This window comes from Aegilops tauschii, chromosome 5, assembly GCF_002575655.3.
Source record: "Aegilops tauschii subsp. strangulata cultivar AL8/78 chromosome 5, Aet v6.0, whole genome shotgun sequence".
NCBI lineage: Eukaryota > Viridiplantae > Streptophyta > Magnoliopsida > Poales > Poaceae > Aegilops > Aegilops tauschii.
In genome coordinates this window covers 27,263,710-27,286,801 of record NC_053039.3, presented here as the reverse complement: position 1 = coordinate 27,286,801, position 23,092 = coordinate 27,263,710, and positions in this window count along the sequence as shown.

The window sequence follows — 23,092 nt, the reverse complement described above, 5'->3', positions numbered from 1 at the left end:
CGAGACGGTCGTAGGAGCGGCGCCGGCAAGGTGGACGACGGCGGGGATCACTACAGGAATCAGCTATTTTGCCGTCTGCCATGGCGGACGGCGAAGGCATGAATGGCGGACGGCAAAGGCCTTTGCCGTCAGCCGCGGACGGCAAAAGGCTCCAGCAAAGTAGGCTATGGTAAACAGCTACTTTGCCGTCTGCTTCCTGGCGGCTGACGGCAAAGGCCCTTTGCCGTCTGCAGCGGACAACAAAGAGAGCGAACGACAATAATTATGCTCTCAGTTCGTTAAGTGGCTAACGGCAGGCCTTTGCCGTCCGCCGCGGACGGCAAACTTTCTAGTTCCTTTGCCGTCTTCCAGCGGACGGCAAACTTTCTAGTGTCTTTGCCGTCCGCCGTATGATGTCATCTACACGTCACTACATGGCAGGCCTTTGCCGTCCGCCGCTGACGGTAAACTCGTTTACTCTTTGCCGTCTGCCACTGTAGGCAAACTGACCAAATGGGTCAGCTCCCAGGAAGCACAGCTGGCTGCCACGTGGCTTGTTTGCCGTCTGCGGCTGACGGCAAAGAGCCCGTTGCCATCGGTGGCAGACGGCGAAGAGCCTGCATATTGGCTCTTTTTTCTGTTTTTTATTAAATCCAAAATTTTCATCACAAATATATATGACATATATAGATATATTTCAAAAGGCCATTACAGAGCAAACATATAAGATATCCAACACATAACTTCATCATCCAACCATATATATTACATGCATAGTTCCATCATACATAACAAGTTCAACATAGAGGCATCCAACCATATATATTACAATAGTTTCATCCAACGATACATGCATAGTTCAACGATACAAAAGAAACAGAGAAAGGGATAAGGAGCACTCCATCTATGCAAGCTTTCGTCAAGTGAATGAAATCTGCAAAATGAAAAATAAGAAAGTTAGAACAAGAAGAGTAGAACAAGAAGAAGAGTACAACAAGAAGAAGACTAGAACAAGAAGAAGACTAGAATAAGAAGAGTATGTCATTTATGAGCTAACTTACGTGAAATGGATCATATATGAGCTAACTAAGTTGAAATGGGTCGTTTATGAGCTAGCTAGGTGAAATGGATCAATTATGAGCTAACTTAGTTGAAATGGGTCGTTTATGAGCTAACTAAGGTCAACTGGATCGTTTTTGAGGTAACTAAGGTGAAATGGATCATTTATGAGCTAACTTAGTTCAAATGGATCGTTTTTGAGCTAACTTAGGTGAAATGGATCATTTTATGACCTAATTTAGTTGAAATGGATCTTTTTGAGCTAACTTAGGTGAAATGGATCATTTAAGAGCTAATTTAGGTGAAATGAATCGTTTTTTAGCTAACTTGGTGAAATGGATCGTTTATGAGCTAAATTAGTTGAAATGGATCGTTTATGAGATAACCTAGGTAAGATGTGTCATTTTGGAGTTAACCTAGGTGAAATGGGTCATTTTAAAGCTAACGTAGGTAAAATGGATCATTTAGGAGCTAATCTAGGTAAAATGGGTCATTTTTGAGCTAACTTGGATGAACTGGATCATTTCTAAGCTAACCTAGGTAAAATGGGTCATTTTAGAGCTAACTTAGGTAAAATGGGTCGTTTATGAGCTAACTAAGCTTATTAAGTCATTTTGGAGGAGAAGAAGCTAAGTCTAGGTCATTATGGTAAGTATTGGAGGAAATAAAGCTAAGTCTAGGTCTTTATGCATGTGTTAAGCAAAACACTAGGTAAACTTACCAAGATCCAGGAGGTGTAGGAGCGGGGTGGCTCGTGTCGGTAGCTGGAGAAGGATCGTGCGATGCTTGTCTGGAGTTACGCTGCACCAAAGATCATTTCCAATGTCTTGTTAGCATGATGACACTCAAATGTTAAGACTAGCAAGTAATGTCCATTCAAATAAAACTCACCATGGTCCCAGGAGCAATCACTGGCATCGGCGGAGCGGTCTGACCTGTCTTCTCGCACACAGACTTCACATTTGGTTTCAACGACTCAGTCATACTAGTTAGTAATGAGACAAACACTACATGAATGTTTTGGCTAATCTGCAGAAGAAACTTACCACAAGGAGCTCGTACATGGCCCTTGCCTGCATGTCATTCCGTGCCCTCTCCTCCTCCATCATCTTTGTCGTCCTCTCCTCCAACTCCCGCTGCCTCTCCGCCGCCTCCGCCAGAAGTTTCTTCGTTCTATCTCTCTCACTCTGTATAGCAGCCTGCAACACCACTCACATGACCATTTGTAATCATTGATGGAAGCGCACACAATGTAATGGAGAAAGATAACTGAGTACGTATCACTAACCTTGATGGCGAGTTGCACTGGCCGTTCACGAGGCCTTATCTCAGGAGTGGAGCTCGACTGGCGCGCCTTGATCTCCGGGAGAGTGCTAGGACAACGGATAAGTCCATCTCCAATGGCTATGGAGCCATGGGACCTCCTGCCACCAGATATCATCACCAGCTCTGGATCAATGGGACCCTGGCTCGGGTTAAAGTCCTCCCCTTTCCTCGCCTTCCCCTCATCTCTATATCTCACGAGCTTGTTGTGGGAGGAGATGTTGGTGAAGTTGTTTGCATCATCGAGGTCAGACTGAGAGAAAGCCTTGACTTTCTTGAAAGAGGCAGTGTGGGCTATGGCATACAGGTCGTACACCTCTGGCACCTTATCCACCTTATTGTGGCGTGCCTGAAAGAGAGAAACAATGAAAATTAGTAATTAAAGGGCTCAAGCTAGCATGATGAATGAATTGCATGAATCATGAAGCAAACCACATACCTAGTTGCGCCCGAACTGATATAAGTTGGAGCTGCCTTGATGGTGTGGTACACCTTCCATTTGGGCACGTTTGTCCTTGGCCTCGTTGTGGAGGGCTAGCCATTCTTTTGAGCACCACTCATCGACCAACACCTCCCAACAATCCATCCGATCCGCACACCATCTCGGAGGCGCCTAAGTTAGCAAATAGAAACTTGAGCTCTACGACTAAGAATTACTAAATGAAGGAACTTAAGTAGAAGGCCTTAAGAAACAAGAAAACTTATGGCGAGGATTCAGGAACTGTCTATGCATGTCGAAGCAAGAAAACTTGCGACCGGCCTGAAGCCAACGAAACTCAAGAGCTCCCTTGCATGTGGGGCACGGGAACCTTCCATGCACACACCAGCCAACGAATAGCGCATACGCCGGCAAGTCATGCGTCGAGTACATGTACCAGACACACATTATGAAGTTCCGTTTGCTATAGGCGTCGTATGTCTTGAACCCATTATCCCAGGCTTCTTGCAATTCGTCCTTAAGCGGTTGCATGTACACATTCATATTTTCCCCCAGATAGTTGGGCCCTGGAATTATCAACGTCAGGAAAATGTTCTTTCTTTGCATAATCTGTCCGGGGGGGAGATTGAGTGGAAAGACAAATACGGGCCAACAACTATATTGGGCTGCCGTCATACCAAACACACTGAACCCATCCGTGCTGATGCCGACTCGAGGATGCCTCGGATCTGCCGCTTTGTCACCATGTAATTCATCAAACTTTTTTCCACGCAACACCATTCGATGTGTGTACAATCATCAGATTCCCATCTGCATCTAGTTCGGTTCTTTTGCCCGTTTTGTGCCATGTCATCTATCTGGCCGTCTCTTCGACCATGAAAAGACGTTGAAGTCTTGGTATGATTAGCATATACCGAAGAACACTAACGGGGATTTTGGTCTGTGTCTTCTCACCCATACCGTTGTCTACCACAACATACCTGGAAGACTTGCAAATGGGACAATAGTTCAAGTCCGCATAGTCAAGCCTAAACAAGACACATCCTTCCTCACAGGCATGTATCTTATCATAGGGCATCTTCAGTGCACGGAGGATTTTGTCCGACTGGTACAGGTTTGCAGGCATTACATGGCCTTTGGGTAGAAAGCGTCCAAATACTGTCATCATTTCATCGTAGCATTCTCTGCCCAAGTTGAACTGAGCCTTCAGAGCCATTACTTGTGAGATGGCATCCAACTGACAAAGCTCAGTGTGCTCATGGAGCGGACGTTTTGAAGACTCCAACATTTCATTGAAGGCCTTTGCAGATTCCTCCATCTCCTCGTCCGAATCCCGAGCATCATCGAAGTCTTGCACCATGTTTTCCATCCCGGTACCATGCTCGTCGGTGCGACGACGATCCACCTCAGCTCGGTCACGTTGGGCAGACTAACCATGAAATGTCCACACCGTATAATCGGGCGTAAAACCACTCTTCTACAGGTGTTTGCCCATTTCAGCCTCTGGCCTGTTTTCCCAATTGCCGCACCGTAAACAGGGGCACCAGATTTTCCTCTGGCCATTTGCAAATGCGGCTCGCACAAACCCCTTGGTTTTTGTGAACCATTCAGTGCTCCATTTGTTCTGACCAGTGTGACTGGTGTACATCCACGCGCGATCACTCATCTTGACTTTCAGAGCTACTAGACACACAACAAATATATATATATATATAATTCACCATGTATATATTCATCAGTTGATCTACTTTGTCAATTTTATTACGTCCATGCAACCTACACTCTAATAGGTAATGATAGGTCCTAATCCCACCCGAGTATGTTTAGGTTGGGTTCATTTTCCCATGCTATGCTCCGGATCCTACGCAAAATTTCGGCAGCACCTCCCCGTTGTTCTCCTGATACATGTCTCTGCAATAAACAGAGAGGATGTGTACCCGGAGAACAACAGGGGAGGCACTGACGAAATTTATGCGTCGGATCCGGAGCAAAGCATATGGGAAAATGAACCCAATCTAAACATACTCGGGCTGTCCATGGATAGCGTTGGACAATTCGAAAGAATCAAGGTTATAAATATGCAAATGCATGCATATTTATAACTATGACGCTTTCGAACGGGAGACACATATTGGTTACGCATACTGATGATTCAAGACACATATATAGCTAGCTATCAAGTTTCATCGGAATAGATCAAATAATTAATGGGGGAGGAGGACATGTCATTTGTGATCACCCACGAACGAAGGGGCAGAGCTCGTCAAACGCACGGCGAGGTCGTCGAACACCAAACCTCGCAGCGATGAAACAACTGCACATTTAAAACTACCCGATCAACACAATTATATATGATGTTTTTCATAACAAAATCGAAAGATATATGACCTAACTAATAATTCACAAATATATGACCCCGTCGGCTTCTGGAAGGCCAAAGAACACCTTTTCGGGAGGTGTCGGGGGTCGGGGTGTCTTGTCGGTCTCGGGGTGCCGTGTCGGGGTCGGGGTCTCGGGGTCGGGGTGTCGGGTCGGGGTGCCGGGTCGGGGTCGGGGTGTCGTGTCGGTGTCGGGCTCGGGGTGTCGGGTCAGGCTCGGGGTCGGGGTGTCGGGGTCGGGGTCGGGATCTTGGGGTCGGGGTGTCGGGTCGGGGTGCCGTGTCGGTGTCGGGGTCGGGGTGTCGGGTCAGGCTCGGGGTCGGGGTGTCGGGTCAGGCTCGGGGTCGGGGTGTCGGGGTCGGGGTGTCGGGGTCGGGGTCGGGGTCTCGGGGTCGGGGTGTCGGGTCGTGGTGCCGGGTCGGGGTCGGGGTGCCGTGTCGGTGTCGGGGTCGGGGTGTCGGGTCAGGCTCGGGGTCGGGGTCTCGGGGTCGGGGTGTCGGGTCGGGGTGCCGTCTCGGGGTCGGGGTGTCGGGTCGGGGTGCCGGGTCGGGGTCGGGGTGCCGTGTCGGTGTCGGGGTCGGGCTGTCGGGTCAGGCTCGGGGTCGGGGTGTCGGGGTCGGGGTCTCGGGGTCGGGGTGTCTGGTCGGGGTGCCGGGTCGGGGTCGGGGTGCCGTGTCGGTGTCGGGGTCGGGGTGTCGGGTCAGGCTCGGGGTCGGGGTGTCAGGTCGGGGTGCCGGGTCGGGGTCGGGGTGCCGGGTCGGGTCGGGTTTTTTCCCCTCTTTTTTCCTTTTCTTCTTCTTCCTATTCTTCCCTTTCTTCCTTTTTCCTTCTTCTTCTTCTTCTTCTTCTTCTTCTTCTTCTTCTTCTTCTTCTTCTTCTTCTTCTTCTTCTTCTTCTTCTTCTTCTTCTTCTTCTTCTTCTTCTTCTTCTTCTTCTTCTTCTTCTTCCTCCTTTCCTTTTTCCTCTTCTTCTTCTTCTCGTCCTCTCCTCTTTTTTCTTCTTCTTCTTCCTCTTCTTCTTTTTTCTTCTCCTCCTCCTCTTCTTCTTCTTCTTCCTTTCCCTTTTCCTCTTCTTCTTCTCCTCCTCTCCTCTTTTTTCTTCTTCTTCTTCTTCTTCCTCTTCTTCTTTTTTCTTCTCCTCCTCCTCCTCCTCCTCCTCTTCTTCCTTTCCTTTTCCCTCTTCTTCTTCTTCTTCTCCTCCTCTCCTCTTTTTCTCTTCTTCTTCTTCTTTCCTCAAACTAAACTAAACCTAAAACTAAACCTAAAACTAAAACTAAACTAAAACTAAACCTAAAACTACAACTAAAACTAAGTCTAAACTAAAACTAAAACTAAAAAGGAAAAAACAGAAAAAACAGAAAAAAGGAGGGGGGCTCACCTGGGGCAGGGCCGGTGGAGGAGGAGGCCGGTGGAGGAGGGGGGCGGGGCGCTGGAGGAGGTGGCCGGGGCGCGGGGGCGGTGGGGGGCCGGGGCGCGTGGGGGCCGGGGCGCGTGGGTGCCGGGGCGGTGGGCGGCGGGTCCCCGGGGCGGTGGGGCGACGGGGGCGACGGGTGGTGGGGCGACGGCGGGCGACGGGCGGTGGGGCGGCGGGGGCGACGGGCGGTGGGGCGGCGGGGCCCCGGGTCGGCGGCAAGTGGTGGGGGCGGCGGCGCGCGGCGGGCGGCGGCGGCGGCGGGGTGGGAAGTGGTGGCGGGGCTCGGCGAGGAGAGAACGGCGAGGAGAGAACAGAGTAACGGGCGGGGGGTACGGGCCGTTAGGTAGTGCCCTCTTTGCCGTCCGCCTCTCTTTGCCGTCCGCCCTTTTGCCTCTTTGCCGTCTGCTGGCAGACGGCAAAGAGGTGGGCCGTTAAGTTTTTTCCAAACGGGCGGGGGGTGGGGCCACCTCTCTCTTTGCCGTCTGCCAGCGGACGGCAAAGATTCTTTGCCGTCTGCTGGCTGACGGCAAAGAGCTCGCAGATGGCAAAGAGCTTCTTTCCCGTCTGCCATTTCTTTGCCGTCTGCTTTTGGGTAGCTGATGGCAAAGATCTTCTTTGCCGTCAGCTAGCAGACGACAAAGAGCTGGCAGATGGCAAATTAGCTGATTCCAGTAGTGGATGAAGCGAGAGGACGTGATGCAAGGATCCCGGTCCGAAGCCGTGGATGAGAGAGGTCGATCTCTTGTAATGGAGGGCGGCATCGGGGTATCAGCTCCGGCATGGTGGAGGAGGACGGCGCTGGATGGGTTGGCGGATGGCGGCGGACGGAGGAGGGTGTGGTGGAGAGGGTGTTTTGGCACCCACGGAGTACGAATGCGCAAAGGGAGGTAGAGAGGAAGGGGGAACCATGTATTCAGGGCGCGCTTGTCTCAAATTCGAAGAATTTACAAACTTAGCCCCCGTTTCAAATTTCTACTACATCACAGCAACATTAGTCGGTTGGGGATAGGACGGTAATCTCGCATACACCGAATATTTGCCGATGACAGTTTGTTTTTGGCGCCCACCGTGTATGAATATGAATCGGGGAGGGAGTCGATTTCGGCCGAGGACACACTGTGTTTTGGCGCCCACCGTGTATGAATCTGGGTGAGAGGCGGTACGTCACGTTTGGGTGAAATTACAAACCTACCCCTAACGAAACCTATAGAAATCCAGCAGATTGGCTTTGCATGGCAGGGATAGGCAGTAGTGATTTCCATCTCGCAGATTTTGGTTTCGGGCGGTTACTGCGACTTTCCCCGCTTCGTTCAAGTTTTGCAGAGTGCACGTTTACCGTGCCAACTCAATTCGAATCCCGTTTGTATTCTATTTTTTTTCCGGGCGCGATCCATTTTCAATTGGAATTACATTCTATATACATCATTTTTTTATATATACTTTCAAACGCACAACAAAGAATTCTGCTCCTTTATATGTATAATATGATTTACAAATACAACGAACTCGAAATCTTAAGGTTGAATTCGAAAAAAAATAACCAAATTATGTTCTACTAAAATGTATGGATCAGTAATATCTACATATTAAATAACATAGATGTGCGTGAATTCATATGAGTATGCATGTTTGATAGATCAATTTTGGTTCGAGCATGGATTACATGTATCATCATCTCGAATTCAAATATTTGAATCCCTTTTTCGTTCACTCCTTTCACGCCCATATCTCTCGCATGCATGCTCCTTCAGGTAACTATCACTCTCTTTTCTGCAGCTCACCCGCACGCTCGCTTCATGTTTCTCCTATCCTCGCAAACATGGTCTCTCGACGTCTCCCTTGAGCAGTGTCACACTCTCCCTATCATTATACATTACACGGTTTTCATTATCTCTCACGTCTCTACTGTTCTCTGGTATCACTCGGTACCTAAGCTTTCTTTTTCACCGCCACGCACACAGTCTCCACTCGTCTTTCACTTTGTCTTTCTCTCTATGGGATTCTCTCACACACCCTATATGTCTCTACATATGACTCATACAACTAAAATTACTCTCTCTCTCTCTCTCCTGTAGACACAACATTTGTTGCGGTCTCCTTTTCGTCTCCATCCCAGACTGACATTATTCATTTGTTTACCGATCAGACAACCCCGACTACCGTCTCCTCTCTCTCTCTCTCACACACACACACACAACTCCTGCTTCCACTCCCCTTCCCGACTACCGTCTCTCTCTCACACACACAAAACTCTTGCTTTCGCACCCCTACTCGTATTTCACTCACAAACATTTATCGACTAGCTAGCCTCTAGATAGGTTTATACACCCGCACACTCGTGCTTCCACCATCGCATACATGTCTCTCTCCCGCTCCTTGTATCTATGTAGAATTTTCTTCCCTTCTTGAGACACGCCCTGTCGATCGTGCACACACACACTATCGCCTCATTTTAAGCTGATACCTATCGCACACACACTCCTTGTGTCTTTGTCACACATGCACTCCGTCCTTCTCCACTCTCCCTCTCTCTCACACACACATGGGCTTTTTGCAACAACTAGCAAGATGCCCATGCGTTGCACGGAACATCAAGATGCATTTGTATGAGTAGTTTATCTTGTGGGGAAAAGGATGAACGAGGGAAGGCCTTATTTGCGAATGTGGAGAGGGGTGTGGGTATCTTTTTGCAAAATTGCCATAGTTTCCTTCCTATCCGTCATATATAGATCGGACGGCCTATATTGCAGGATGGCAGGCACACGATCATCACCGACAATGCTTTTTATAAGAGTAGGGATAAAAAATAGAGTTGGTGATGATGGTGGGCCTGCCATCCTGCAATGTAGGTCGTCCAATTTATATCTGACGGATAGGAAGGAAAATATGGCAATTTACCCGCACTCTTCACCACATTTGCAGATAAGGCCTTCCCTCGTTCATCCTTTTCTCCCACAAGATCTTGATGTTCCGCGCAACCCACGGGCATCTTGCTAGTAAGAGTAGAAATTAGACATATACCACTTCTCGAATCTTGAAACCAACAACATTCCTCCCTTATCTGATCAAAACCGCCAAAGGAATATATTTTGAGTGAAACATAACATATTTTTAGTGATATACGTATTTCAAAACTAGACTTTTTTTTCTATCAAATCGGTGAATATGTATTAATCTACTTTGATCGTGTGGCAACGCATTGGCACATTGCTAGTAGTTATTATAATTTTTTGGACACCTGACAAACGGTGGAGTACATATACAAAGAGAAGAATCGCACGCACGCAGTCGGCCTCTCGCTGTCTCGCACACATGAGTGTTACGTAAAGGCGACGTTAACAAATAAACTCTAAAACCCTAGGTGCACGATTGCTGCATTCGCGGGTACCGGGTACGTGGTGGAGCACCTTTGTAGGAATAGTCAGCTCGCGTGATAATTTGATCCGTAGGAGTTGATGGTCGGGACCACAGGTGAACGACTTGGAGTGTGGTGGCTCGCCAGTTGCCACAGATCGGGTAGCCACGTTTAAAATATCGTTTTTTAGCGGGGTAAAGAGTTCCGATTTCAATGGCGCGTTATTAGTATTAAGTAGTTTTTAGAACGATTGGTATGCAGCGAAAATGGAATTCATAGTACTACGTACCTCCTTGGCGTATGGTTGTAAGGTTTTTTTTGCGATGGAGGTTGTATGGGTTTATGTTGCGAGATGTTGAACCTGGTAGTTCTAGGGCAAATACTATGGTTTAGATTTAGATGCTGGTTTTCAGTAATGAAAATCGGAAGGGGAAACCCTTCTTTGATTAAAAAAACTACTACCTCCATTCTGGTTTACTAGTCCCCATCGTACTTTGGGTCAAAGTTTGTCCATGAATTTTACTTGTAAAATGTGAATGGAAAACGAGATTTTGTTATACCCAAACAAAAAAGGACTGGAGGGAGTGATTGCTCTGACACGGACGCGACCTCTCATAGCGCAGGCATTGAACCGGCGCGCCGGCCAAGAGGGCCGCACTCGCTGCAGGCCCGGCTGAGCACGCCTCCTCGCTGCGTGCAACCAGCTTAAGACTGCCCCGCCTGCCTTCATTGAATCCGCGCGTGTGCCGGCAACATGTCCTTCCGCGAGCCGGTAGGCATTTTAGAACACAAAAAATGACTAAAATATAATTAATTTATGCGTGGTCTTGATTTTTTGTGGTCGCCGTCTTCGATCTGCTCGATGCCCTCTTTGAATATTGAGGTGTTGTGCATGTTGGGGTGCAAAGAAGCACAAGCGAGAGTGGTCGCCGTATAACCTTGGATGTGGATGAATTGTGTGCTCGGGGGAGTGTGTGTGTGTGTGTTGTGCTGCGTGTGTGTGTGTGTGTGTGTGTCAGATATTGAGAGAAAACAAACCTAAGGAGAGAAATGGGTATTCACGAAGAGATTGTGCGGGCCTTGAGGTGGGCAGGGGCCGGGTGAGGGTGTCAAAATGTGCGCGTTGATGCATGTGTTGCATGCGACCGTGTGAGGGACGGACGAATCGAGAGAGATGGTTGTTGTGTTACGGATGCTCCTCTCTCTGTCTCTCTCTCTCCCTCACACACACACACACACACACACACAAGTAAACTAGAAGACCGTTCTCTCATGTATACACAACGTATCGGCATCTGTCTATGTGTCACTCATGCATGATCATTTGCACATTCACACCTCTCTATGTCTGTATCACACGCACACCGTCTCCACATTGCCCTTCCGCCACAACACACATATGGACACATACACACGTTCTCTCTCAGTCACACACACAAAATCAGTATTAAAGAAAAACTAGGGTGCACCTAAAACGTCCAAATCCAAATAAACACGAACTGGAGCTAAATTCAAATATATGGAAATACTGCAGCGTCAAGAATTTTCACAGGAAAAAAAGTTGAGTAATATTCGAGGATTGTTTTCACACACACAAAAAGGTTCGATGGATGTCCTTCGAGCGCGACACGGTGACGCACCGTTCGATCGACCGCGCGGCCGCGGTTCACGCGCTTGCACAGGATTCCGTATCGTGGGTGTGGTACTAACTAATAAAAGCGCTGCCTAAGTCTAATGTTTACGTGTACTAGTAGTACGGTTTTCTTTTAAGTTTGACCAACCTTATATATAAAACTAAAGTAAGCTCCCACATGCGCACTCATCAATATGCCGCCGCCGCCGTTGCGCATGTCGGCGCCCGCCTGCTCCGGCCAACAATTTCTCGCCTATCACCGCCGTGTCGCCGCCATCCCTGTGCCATGAAGCCGAAGGCTCGCCCGCTCACTGTTGGAAATATGCCCTAGAGGCAATAACAAATAGGTTATTATTATATTTCCTTGTTCATGATAATCGTTTATTATCCATGCTAGAATTGTATTGATAGGAAACTCAGATACATGTGTGGATACATAGACAACACCATGTCCCTAGTAAGCCTCTAGTTGACTGGCTCGTTGATCAATAGATGGTTACGGTTTCCTGACCATGGACATTGGATGTCGTTGATAACGGGATCACATCATTAGGAGAATGATGTGATGGACAAGACCCAATCTAAGCCTAGCACAAGATCGTGTAGTTCGTTTGCTCAGATCTTTTCTAATGTCAAGTATCATTTCCTTAGACCATGAGATTGTGCAACTGCCGGATACCATAGGAATGCTTTGGGTGTACCAAACGTCACAACGTAACTGGGTGACTATAAAGGTGCACTACAGGTATCTCCGAAAGTGTCTGTTGGGTTGGCACGAATCGAGACTGGGATTTGTCACTCCGTGTAAACGGAGAGGTATCTCTGGGCCCACTCGGTAGGACATCATCATAATGTGCACAATGTGACCAAGGAGTTGATCACGGGATGATGTGAGTTACGGAACGAGTAAAGAGACTTGCCGGTAGCGAGATTGAACAAGGTATAGGGATACCGACGATCGAATCTCGGGCAAGTAACATACCGATGGACAAAGGGAATTGTATACGGGATAGATTGAATCCTCGATATCGTGGTTCATCCGATGAGATCATCGAGGAGCATGTGGGAGCCAACATGGGTATCCAGATCCCGTTGTTCGTTATTGACCGGAGAGTCGTCTCGGTCATGTCTGCCTGTCTCCCGAACCCGTAGGGTCTACACACTTAAGGTTCGGTGACGCTAGGGTTATAGAGATATTAGTATGCGGTAACCCGAAAGTTGTTCGGAGTCCCGGATGAGATCTCGGACGTCACGAGGAGTTCCGGAATGGTCTGGAGGTAAAGCTTTATATATGGGAAGTCTTATTTTGGTCGCCGGAAAAGTTTTGCACTTTATCGGTATTGTACCGGGAGTGCCGAAAGGGGTCCGGGGGTCCACCAGCCCCGGGGGGCCACATGGGCTGTAGTGGGTGCGCCTTGGCCTATATGGGCCAAGGGCACCAGCCCCAAGAGGCCCATGCGCCAAGAGATAAGATAAACGGAGAGTCCTAAAGGGGGAAGGCACCTCTGAGGTGCCTTGGGGGGGAAGGACTCCTCCCTGGCCGCACCCTTCCTTGGAGGAAGGGCCAAGGCTGCGCCCCCCTCTCCCTTGGCCCTATATATAGTGGGGGGAGGGAGGGCAGCAATACCCAAGCCCTGGCGCCTCCCTCTCCCTCCCGTGACACATCTCCCTCCTCCCGCAGCGCTTGGCGAAGCCCTGTTGGAATCCCGCTACTTCCACCACCACGCCGTCGTGCTGCTGGATCTCCATCAACCTCTCCTCCCCCCTTGCTGGATCAAGAAGGAGGAGACATCTCTGCTCCGTACGTGTGTTGAACGCGGAGGTGCCGTCCGTTCGGCGCTAGGATCATCGGTGATTTGGATCACGACGAGTACGACTCCATCAACCCCGTTCTCTTGAACGCTTCCGCTCGCGATCTACAAGGGTATGTAGATGCACTCCCCTTCCCCTCGTTGCTAGATTACTCGATAGATTGATCTTGGTGATGCGTAGAAAATTTTGAATTTCTGCTACGTTCCCCAACAGTGGTATCAGAGCCAGGTTTATGCGTAGTTTCTATGCACGAGTAGAACACAAAGTAGTTGTGGGCGTAGATGTTTCCAATTCTTCTTGCCGCTACTAGTCTTATCTTGTTTCGGCGGCATTGTGGGATGAAGCGGCCCGGACCGACCTTACACGTACGCTTACGTGAGACAGGTTCCACCGACTGACATGCACTAGTTGCATAAGGTGGCTACCGGGTGTCTGTCTCTCCCACTTTAGTCGGAACGGATTCGATGAAAAGGGTCCTTATGAAGGGTAAATAGAAATTGGCATATCACGTTGTTGTTTTACGTAGGTAAGAAACGTTCTTGCTAGAAACCTATACAAGCCACGTAAAAAACTTGCAACAACAATTAGAGGACGTCTAACTTGTTTTTGCAGCATGTGCTATGTGATGTGATATGGCCAAAAGATATGATGAATGATATATGTGATGTATGAGATTGATCATATTCTTGTAATAGGGATCATGACTTGCATGGATGAAGAGGAAGCAGATGCTTTCTTCTTCGCCACCGCGGCCATGACAACCTTCTTCGTTGCTGCGGCCCTCGTCTGATGCGCAGACTCCTCCGGAGACTTTGGCCACCGTGCGGCCTTGATGGGCCGTACCGGCTCGCCGAAAGTGGCCCGCCGCAGGACTCGCCCTCTCCCGTGACCGGAGGGTCAACAGCCTCAGCCTCCTCCGACGACGACTCGTCGACCACCTCCTCGACAAGAGGAGCCCCGGTGCCGGCGCTGCTGACCTCCCCAGCGGCCTCCGCCCACTGGGCGAGCTCCTTCTCCTCCGCCTCTGCCGCGGCCTTGTCCTCCACGCAACCGGCGATGCCGGCCTCCTCGGCGAGCTTCGCCTCCATCGCCCTAGCAGCGATATAGTCCAGCTCCGCCTGGGTGGTGTCCTGAATGAGCCGCGGCTCGGCGGTGACGTACCCCTCGTGCAAGGTGTCGACCCAGCTCGGGTCAAGCACATGCGCGTTGAAGTCCGGCATCATGGCGATGATGTCGGTCCGGCGCGAGTTGTTGCTCAGCGGGACCACTCCCGCCGGCAGCTTGAACTGGGGCCCCTTGGTGACCTTGCTGGCCTTCGCGGCGGCCCTCGCAGCCTTGCCGGTCCGCTTGACCTCGCCGCCGCGGTTCACGTCGACCTGGAAGAGTCACTGGCAGAAGTGGGCGTGCACTATCACCGTGAAGTTATGGTCGAGGCCGGGGCAAAGCCTCATGATGTCGGCGGCATTCGTGAAAATCCAGGCCGACCTCCCCTTGTTATGCAGCGGAGCGATTCGGCGGCGGATGAAATCCGCCCCGATCATCTCAAGGGTGAGACCGGCCTCGGTAAGGCGAAGGATCCTGGCGGTGGCGACCGTGAGCTTTGCGTCGTCAGCATCAACGTCGCCCCAGTCGCCTCGGCGAACCGGCAGCGCATCACGAACCCGGAAAAAATTCGGCGGGTCCTTCTCTTTGATCCAGCACCACCGGCCCCGCCATTCTTCCCACCTCTTCTTCATGGCGCCCTCCGGGTATGCCCCCTTGGACCATGGGATCCAGGTGATGCAACCGGAGATGGCGCCCCCCGGTTGGATCCGAGGAGTGAAGTAATGGCGAAAGAGCGCCGTGTTGGGATGCACCCCGGCGAAGCCCTCGCAGAGGTGTGCGAAAAGAGCCATGCACGCCACGGTATTCAGAGTAAAATCCAAAAGATGGAAGCCGTAGGTGTGCATGACGTCGCTGAAGATATCGGAGAAGGGGGGACAGAGCCCACAGGAGAAGTAGTCGACAAAGAAAGGGTACCGATTTGGGGCGGCCTTAGCGCAATTGGCGGGGATGATGCGCGTGGCTGGATGCCCCGTCTTCTCTCCCCCCGTCTTCACCCCCCACAAGGGTTTGAAGCCCTCCCGGAGCTCGAACACGTCGACCATCGAGGTGAAGTAGGCGAGCCGCGTCCGCTGCGCTGCCAGCGCACTCTCCGGCGGCTCCGTCGCTCCGGCGTCCTTGGCCACTCCCTTGCCCATGGTGGATTTGGGCGCCATTGCGGCTGGGGGGGAGCAAGAGATGGAAGACGGCGGAGACACAGCGGCGGCAAGTAAAGGCGAAGGCTTAGGGAGGAAGAAAGGGGGCGGCGGCTCTGAGATTGGAGAAGACGCAGGGAAGGGGTAAAGTGAGCAGCGCGCCCACGGTTATTCCCTTTTACGGGGAAGGCGCAGGCCGCCTCCTTTCCCATTAACTGCGACGTGACGCATGCGTGCGGGAACCGCCCCACGCATGCCACCCACGTCACGCACGATCATCCACGACGCGCGTTCAACGCGGGTCGTAGGGAAGCGCAGCGGACGAAAAGTTACTGCGGTGAAAATCCGCCCCGCCTGCCCGCGCACCGTTCTAGGCCTGGCCCAACAACGTGTCACGCCTATGTGTGGCCCAGGCCCAGGGGCTCCTATCGGTGTACAAAAGTAGGGGCACACCTTTGTACCCCATTACTTGTGCACGGGCAGTCGGAGCCACGCGCCACGGCCACACTAAGCAGGGCAGGAGACGGTAGCCGGAGAAAAGCCAAAGCCCAAGACAAACAAGACAACGCCAAGGCCAAGAACACAAAGAAGCAGAGGGACGAAGTAGGTTCCCCCGGCAAGGCCCTTGCCGGGGCAGCTTCAGCGGCCCCGTCAAGGCCCTTGCCGGGGCAGCTTCAGCGGCCCCGGCAAGACCCTTGCCGGGGCGGCTCGCCCACGCCGGCGGAGCGAGCCACCCTTGAGCGCACGGGTTCCAACTCAACCAGTCACGTTGGAACTAGGGTTCGGGAGGCACCTCCGTGGTAGCATGCAAATCTTTGTCAAGACCATAGAAATATGAGATCAGATGAGAACCAGAAGACGGCGACCCTCGGCGGGATCCTTGCCGAGGAGATCCATGCTTGCCGGGGACGACTGCAACGCCACGGCAAGACCCTTGCCGGGCCCCCGGCATGGCCCTTGCCGAGGACACCAGCAGGGCCGCTGCCAGGCCCGCACCAGCCAAAACTCCACCGCCGTCCCCAAGCAGCTGCTAGCTCAACCAGCTGGGCAGGCACCTGCGTGGCGACGGGCGGCCTCTACACCAACTCAGCAAGCACCTGTGTGGTGGCATGTAGATCTTCGTGAAGACCCTACCACCGCGCCACCTCAGCTGCCTGCCTGCCTACATGGCGCCGCATGCACCTCTGGCTTGGGTGCGTGTCGAAGCAAGGCGAGGCGGCGATGGACGGGACGGGCCTCGTTCCCGTCCCCAATAAAGCTAAGGGACACCTAAGCTACGCATTAAATGCGTCTTGTCCTGTAACACGAGCGATAAGCTCGCAGCACTGTAGGCCTTTCCACCTCCTGTGTGCCACTGTGGCAGCCCATTTCGACTATAAAAGGAGGCCCTTGGCATACTGGAGGGGGATTCGGCTCTTTTGAACTACGCAGCCACCATAGCTAGTTCGGGAGCTCAAGAACTCTCTCAATACATCCACCAAAGCAGGACTAGGGTATTACGCATCCTCACGGCCCGAACCTGGGTAAACGATCCTTGTGTTGACTGTTATTCCTACTCTTCTCACAACCCTGCGCCCCAGCAACCGTAGTAGGGATTCTCGTTATCCCATAGGTGTCGTTCCCCACCGACAGAAGGGAAGATTCACATATAAATATACTATCCTAGAAACCTTTTGTGATTGTGAGCCCTCATCAAAATATTATATGCCAAAATTGTTGACATTGGACAAGGAAGACAAATCAATGATTTATGTTTGTTTATATTCACATAGAAGTCATATTGTCATAGATCCTTCAACATGTGCTGCTTGCCCCCTATCTTTGCTAGCCAAAAATTCCGCACTAAGTAGAGATACTACTTGTGCATCCAAAAGCCCTTAAACCCAAATCTTTTTCAAGTGTCCACCATACGTACTTAGGGATTGAGCAAGATCCCTCAAGTACGTTGTCATCGGTGCAAAAAGGCAATAAAAATTGCTGCTAAAAGTGTGAGATCCTCTAGTGCAAGCGAAAATTGAGCGTTGCACGAACTTGGATGACAAAGAATAAAAATGATAGACTGCATAATAAAGGTTGTAATATTAAGATGCAATGTAACATGACGTTCTTTTGCACTAAGGGATTGAGCATACAAACAAATAAGTGCATGGAAACCTCTGCTTCCCTGTGCGAAGGGTCTATCCTTTACTTTTATGTATTTTATTTTATGCAAAGAGTCAAATTTTTCCTTCTATTCCTTTTTATTTTTCTCCTTTGGCAAGCATCATGTGGTGAGGAAAGATCTAGGCACATATGTCCAGTTGAATATAGATGGCATGAGTTATTATTGTTGATATCACCCTTGAGGTGAGTATGTTGGGAGGCAAAACTATAAGCCCGTATCTTTCGAGGTGTCTGGTTGAAACGTTTTGCTCATGTGTACTCGGTGAGTGTTAGCAATCATAGAAGACTATATGATGGTTGATTATATGGACTTGCCTAAAGGCTTCGACACATGACCCTTCGTGAAAAGATGATGAATTGTAGTTGCAAAGTTGACTGAGAACAAAGTTTGTTGGTTTCTAACAGAGTTTTTTCTTTATACTTCAATTGTGTGATGACCTATTACTTATTCATGGGAAGTATATGATGCAAGTTCTATGATAAAAGTATTATCACTACTGGAATCAGGGATTTTGCCGTCTGCCAGTTCTTTGTCGTCTGCTTGCGGACGGCAAAGAAGGTCTTTGCCATCAGCGACCAAACAACAGACGGCAAAGAACAGGCAGACGACAAAGAAGGTCTTTGCCATCTGTCATTTCTTTGTCGTCTGCCAGCGGACGACAAAGAGGTGCCAGCAGACGGCAAAGATTCTTTGCCATCTGCTGGCGGACGGCAAAGAGGGTGGCTATCTTTTTTTGGGTAAAAAGAAAACCGTTGCCCCCACCTCCTCTATCTCTATCCCCTCTCTCTCCGCCCCTGCCCCACAGCCGAGCGCCGCCTGACCCCGCCTCCCTCGACCCCGTGCCGCTGCACCACCTCCCCAGAACCTAGGAGCCCCGCCGGTGCGCGCCGCCACCTCACCAGAACCTAGGAGCCCCGCCGCCTGGCGCCGCGTTGTGCGCCGCCACCTCCCCACAAGCTCGCGGCCCCGCCGCGGAAGCCTCGTCGCCCGTCGCCCCAACCTCAAGATCCGCTGCCGCCATGGGAGCCGAGCACCGAGCTCCTCTGCGCCCCGCCCGCGTCCCCGCGTCGCCGCCGCCGCCCCACGCTGCCTCGCGCCCGGATCCGGCCTCGGGAGGTCCGGCCACTCCGGATCCGGCCTCCCCCTCGCCGCACGGGCCTCGGGAGGTCCGGCCACTCCGGATCCGGCCTCGGGAGGTCCGGCCACTCCGGATCCGGCCTCCCCCTCGCCGGAGTGATGCCCCTCGCCGGAGCAGCGCCGGCCAAGCCCATCGGCCACCAGGGTCATGCTGCAGCCCATACACGAGATCTCCGGCACCGTGCAGCTACCAGGGCCGAGCATAGAGAGAGAGACGCCCCCACCCCACCCCCGAGCCCTTCAACTTGCCTCCCGCCTTGACGGCTGCAGGCCCGCACGTACGCCCATGGTACCAACCCTCTACTCCTCTCCCTATGCACTCCTCTCATATGCATCTACCTCTGATCCATGTATGTCGCGGCGACGGCAGTGAGGAATCCATGTCGCGGCGGCCATGGCTGGGCCAGTTCTGCCTACATGCGCGTGTGCTGTGTGTGCTTGTGTATCCTTGCTTTGTATATTTTTTACTGTTCTTTCAATGTTCAGTTATTTCATCTTTAGAATTTGGAGAAACACCAAATATTTATGTAGCTAAATTTCATCCTTTTGCCATTGCCAAGTAGATACCAGTGCTAATGGAAGAACAACCACAAATATTTGCAGTTGGTAAACAAAATGTTCTACTTTCTTTGCATGAGGCAAAGCATGCAGCTGCACGCAACTAGCAGCAACATCTCCTTAATATTTTTGTTATTTCTGTATAGTTCTCTCCAGACTATTGATTTAATTTCTACTACGCAAAGAGCAATTCTTTTTTTAGACATGGCATATGCAGTTCGCATAATGATTCTTATGTGCTTGGCTCATATGCAGCATGATCATTCAGTACAGAAATGTGAATGTTCTTTATTAGGCTTTAGTTGCATTTTTGTGCTCATTAGCAGTTGTGACTGACAATGGTGAATGTGATAATTAATCTTCCCTTGAGTGGTGGGTAAGAGTGGTATTATTTTCTTAACCATTCACCAATAAAAAAATATATAACGTTGCCCCTGAAACCAAGTTGCTACTATCCAAGTTTAATACGGATGTATCACCTTGTTTATGTCTGTTCCTATTGATAAACTGCATGTAAGTTATTTCAGTAACCTACTTTCTCACATTAGAAATAGATTCAGACAAGCTGTTAATTTGTAAACTTCTTTACTTTGTTGCATATAAAAGGTCCATCATTTGTTTTGGAGGGTGGTAATTTTCTACACCTAAGTCCACATCATCTATTTTTATCTCATGCGGAAACACTGCACCTTTTGTGCCCTCTCTCGAACATAATTGACTGAAGCTTTGGTATAGCGTTTTACTTACAGTATTTCTACTTTCCTTGTTTGCTTACAAGCTGTTTTTTCTTTTTGACTCTGATGAATCCCCCAGGCCATTTTTAAGAACCCGTTCAGGAGGGGTGACAACCTCCTTGTAAGTCCTCGCTACTTTTTATCTTCCATGCTTCTTTCAAAAAATTTATGCACCAAAGATGCTGGATGCCATAAAGTAGGAAAAGTAAGATGCAGATGGGTCTTTGAAAAAAAATCATAGGAAAACATTGTTTCTCGGCACCGCTAAATTTTAAAAATAAAAAACTGAATTTTGTGGCTTAACTTTAAAAATGAAAACTGAATTTTGTGGCTGTTTGATGTGCTTGGACATATGTGTGATCTGGTGGACAAAATAACCAGGTGTTTGCGCCCTGTTGTGTAAACACCCTAAAATTCAACTAGTTGACCTACTTGGCTAACACAAATCTTAAATACTTGAACTGAGAAAAAAAAGCTTCAGCTAAATCAGAGGCCAAGTTTCTACTGTATTTGGCGCAAAGTCGTTGGTTTGTTGATCTTTTCCTATTTATTACTCCTTGTAGGTTATGTGCGACTGCTACACACCACAAGGTGTTCCAATCCCCACCAACAAGAGGCACAATGCTGCCAAGATCTTCAACACCTCGAAGGTTGCAGCTGAGGAGAGATGGTACGAATACCTCCGTCGATATTTCAAGTTTTTTGTTGTTGCAGTGTTTCATATAAAAGTTGTAGTAGAGCTCTTGTGTCTTAACACACATACACACGTGAGAACATAATAAGTTGTACAATATAGATTAGCACTGATTAGGCCTATCACTGAACCCAAACAGGTATGGAATTGAGCAGGAGTACACTCTCCTCCAGAAGGATGTGAACTGGCCCCTTGGCTGGCCCGTTGGTGGCTACCCTGGTCCTCAGGCAAGAAAACTCTCAGCATGCTCTCCAGCTTTCCGTGTGTTAAACTTACATAAAAACTGAACATTGCATTTCACCAAGTGAAATGCTACATTTCTACTCCTAACCCATTCTCTCTTTCTTAGTGTTTTTGTTATGCAGGTTGGAAGAAAAGAAGAAGATCCAGAGAAGATCTTAGTAATAAGATAGTTTTTAGGAAAATAGATATTTAGTTTTAGGTCATTTATTGTAATTTCAGATATGGAGTGCTTGTCTATAGTTTTTGTTTTGACTTTGTGAAACTTGCTACCTATGGATGAAACCGTGTAATATTGATGAAACTATGTATATGTATGGATGAAACTTGCTACTATGTGTTCATGACTATTGGTCATATATATATCTCTCTCTGTGTGTGTGTGTGTGTGTGTGTTTGATTTTCTGTGAAAATGAATTGATATAAGAAAAAATAGAATTAAATGGGGCAATATAGGCTCTTTGCCATCAGCTGGCAGACGGCAAAGAGCCAGTCTTTGCCGTCTGCCAGCAGATGGCAAAGAGCCAGTCATTGCCGTCTGCCAGCAGATGGCAAAGAGCCATGACCTTTGACGTCCGCTGCTGATGGCAAAGGCCCCTTTACCGTCCGCTTCAAAAAGCAGACGGCAAAGAAGCTCTTTACCGTAGCCTACTTTGCCGGAGCCTTTTGCCGTCCGCGGCAGACGGCAAAGGCCTTTGCCATCCGCCATCCTTGCCTTTGCCGTCTGCCGTGGCAGACGGCAAAGTAGCTGATTCCTGTAGTGTATGTTTAATTTTGTTGCTGTTATAAAAATCAACATCATGCTTCTATGTCCGTATTTTGTTTTTATCGACACCTCTCTCTCAAAGCATGTGAACATGTTTTTCGATTTTGGTTTTCTCTTGAGGACAAGCGAAGTCTAAGCTTGGGGGAGTTGACACGTCCATTTTGCATCATGTTTTCTTACTGTTATTTATAATGTTTTTACCCATAATAATGCTTTTTGGAGTAATTATAATGCCTTTTCTCTCATAATTTGCAAGGTACACACCAAGAGGGAGAATTCTGGCAGCTGGAAATCTGGACCTGAAAAAGCTACGTCAGGCCACCTATTCTGCACAACTCCAAACAAGCTGAAACTTCACGGAGATTTTTTATGGAATATTTAAGAAATATTGGAGCAAATAACTACCAGAGGAGGCCCACCAGGTTGGCACAACCCACTTGGGCGCGCCAGGGAGCCCAGGCGCGCCCTGGTGGGTTGTGCCCTCCTCGGCCCACCTCCGATGCCTATCTTCTGGTACATAAGTCATTTTACCTAGATAAAATAGGGAGAAGACTTTCGGGGCGGAGCGCCGCCGTCTCGAGGCGGAACTTGGGCAGGAGAACTTTTTCCCTCCGGCGGAGCGATTCTGCCGGGGGAACTTCCCTCCCGGAGGGGGAAATCATCGTCATCATCATCACCAACAACTCTCCCATCTTGGGGAGGGCAATCTCCATCTACATCTTCAACAGCACCATCTCATCTCAAACCCTAGTTCATCTCTTCTATTCAATCTTGTTACCGGAACTATAGATTGGTGCTAGGGGGTGACTAGTAGTGTTGATTACATCTTGTAGTTGATTACTATATGGTTTACTTGGTGGAAGATTATATGTTCAGGTCCATGATGCTATTTAATACTCCTCTGATCATGAGCATATTTATTATTGGTGAGTAGTTACTTTCTATCTTGAGGTCACGGGATAAATCAGTTGCAAGTAAGCATGTGAATTTGATATGTGTTCGATATTTTGATGGTATGTATGTCATAATTCCCTTAGTGGTGTCATGTGAACGTCGACTACATGACACTTCACCATATTTCGTCCTAAGGGAATGCATTGTGGAGTAGTAAATAGATGGTGGGTTGCGAGAATGACAGAAGGTTAAACCCTAGTTTATGCATTCTTCCGTA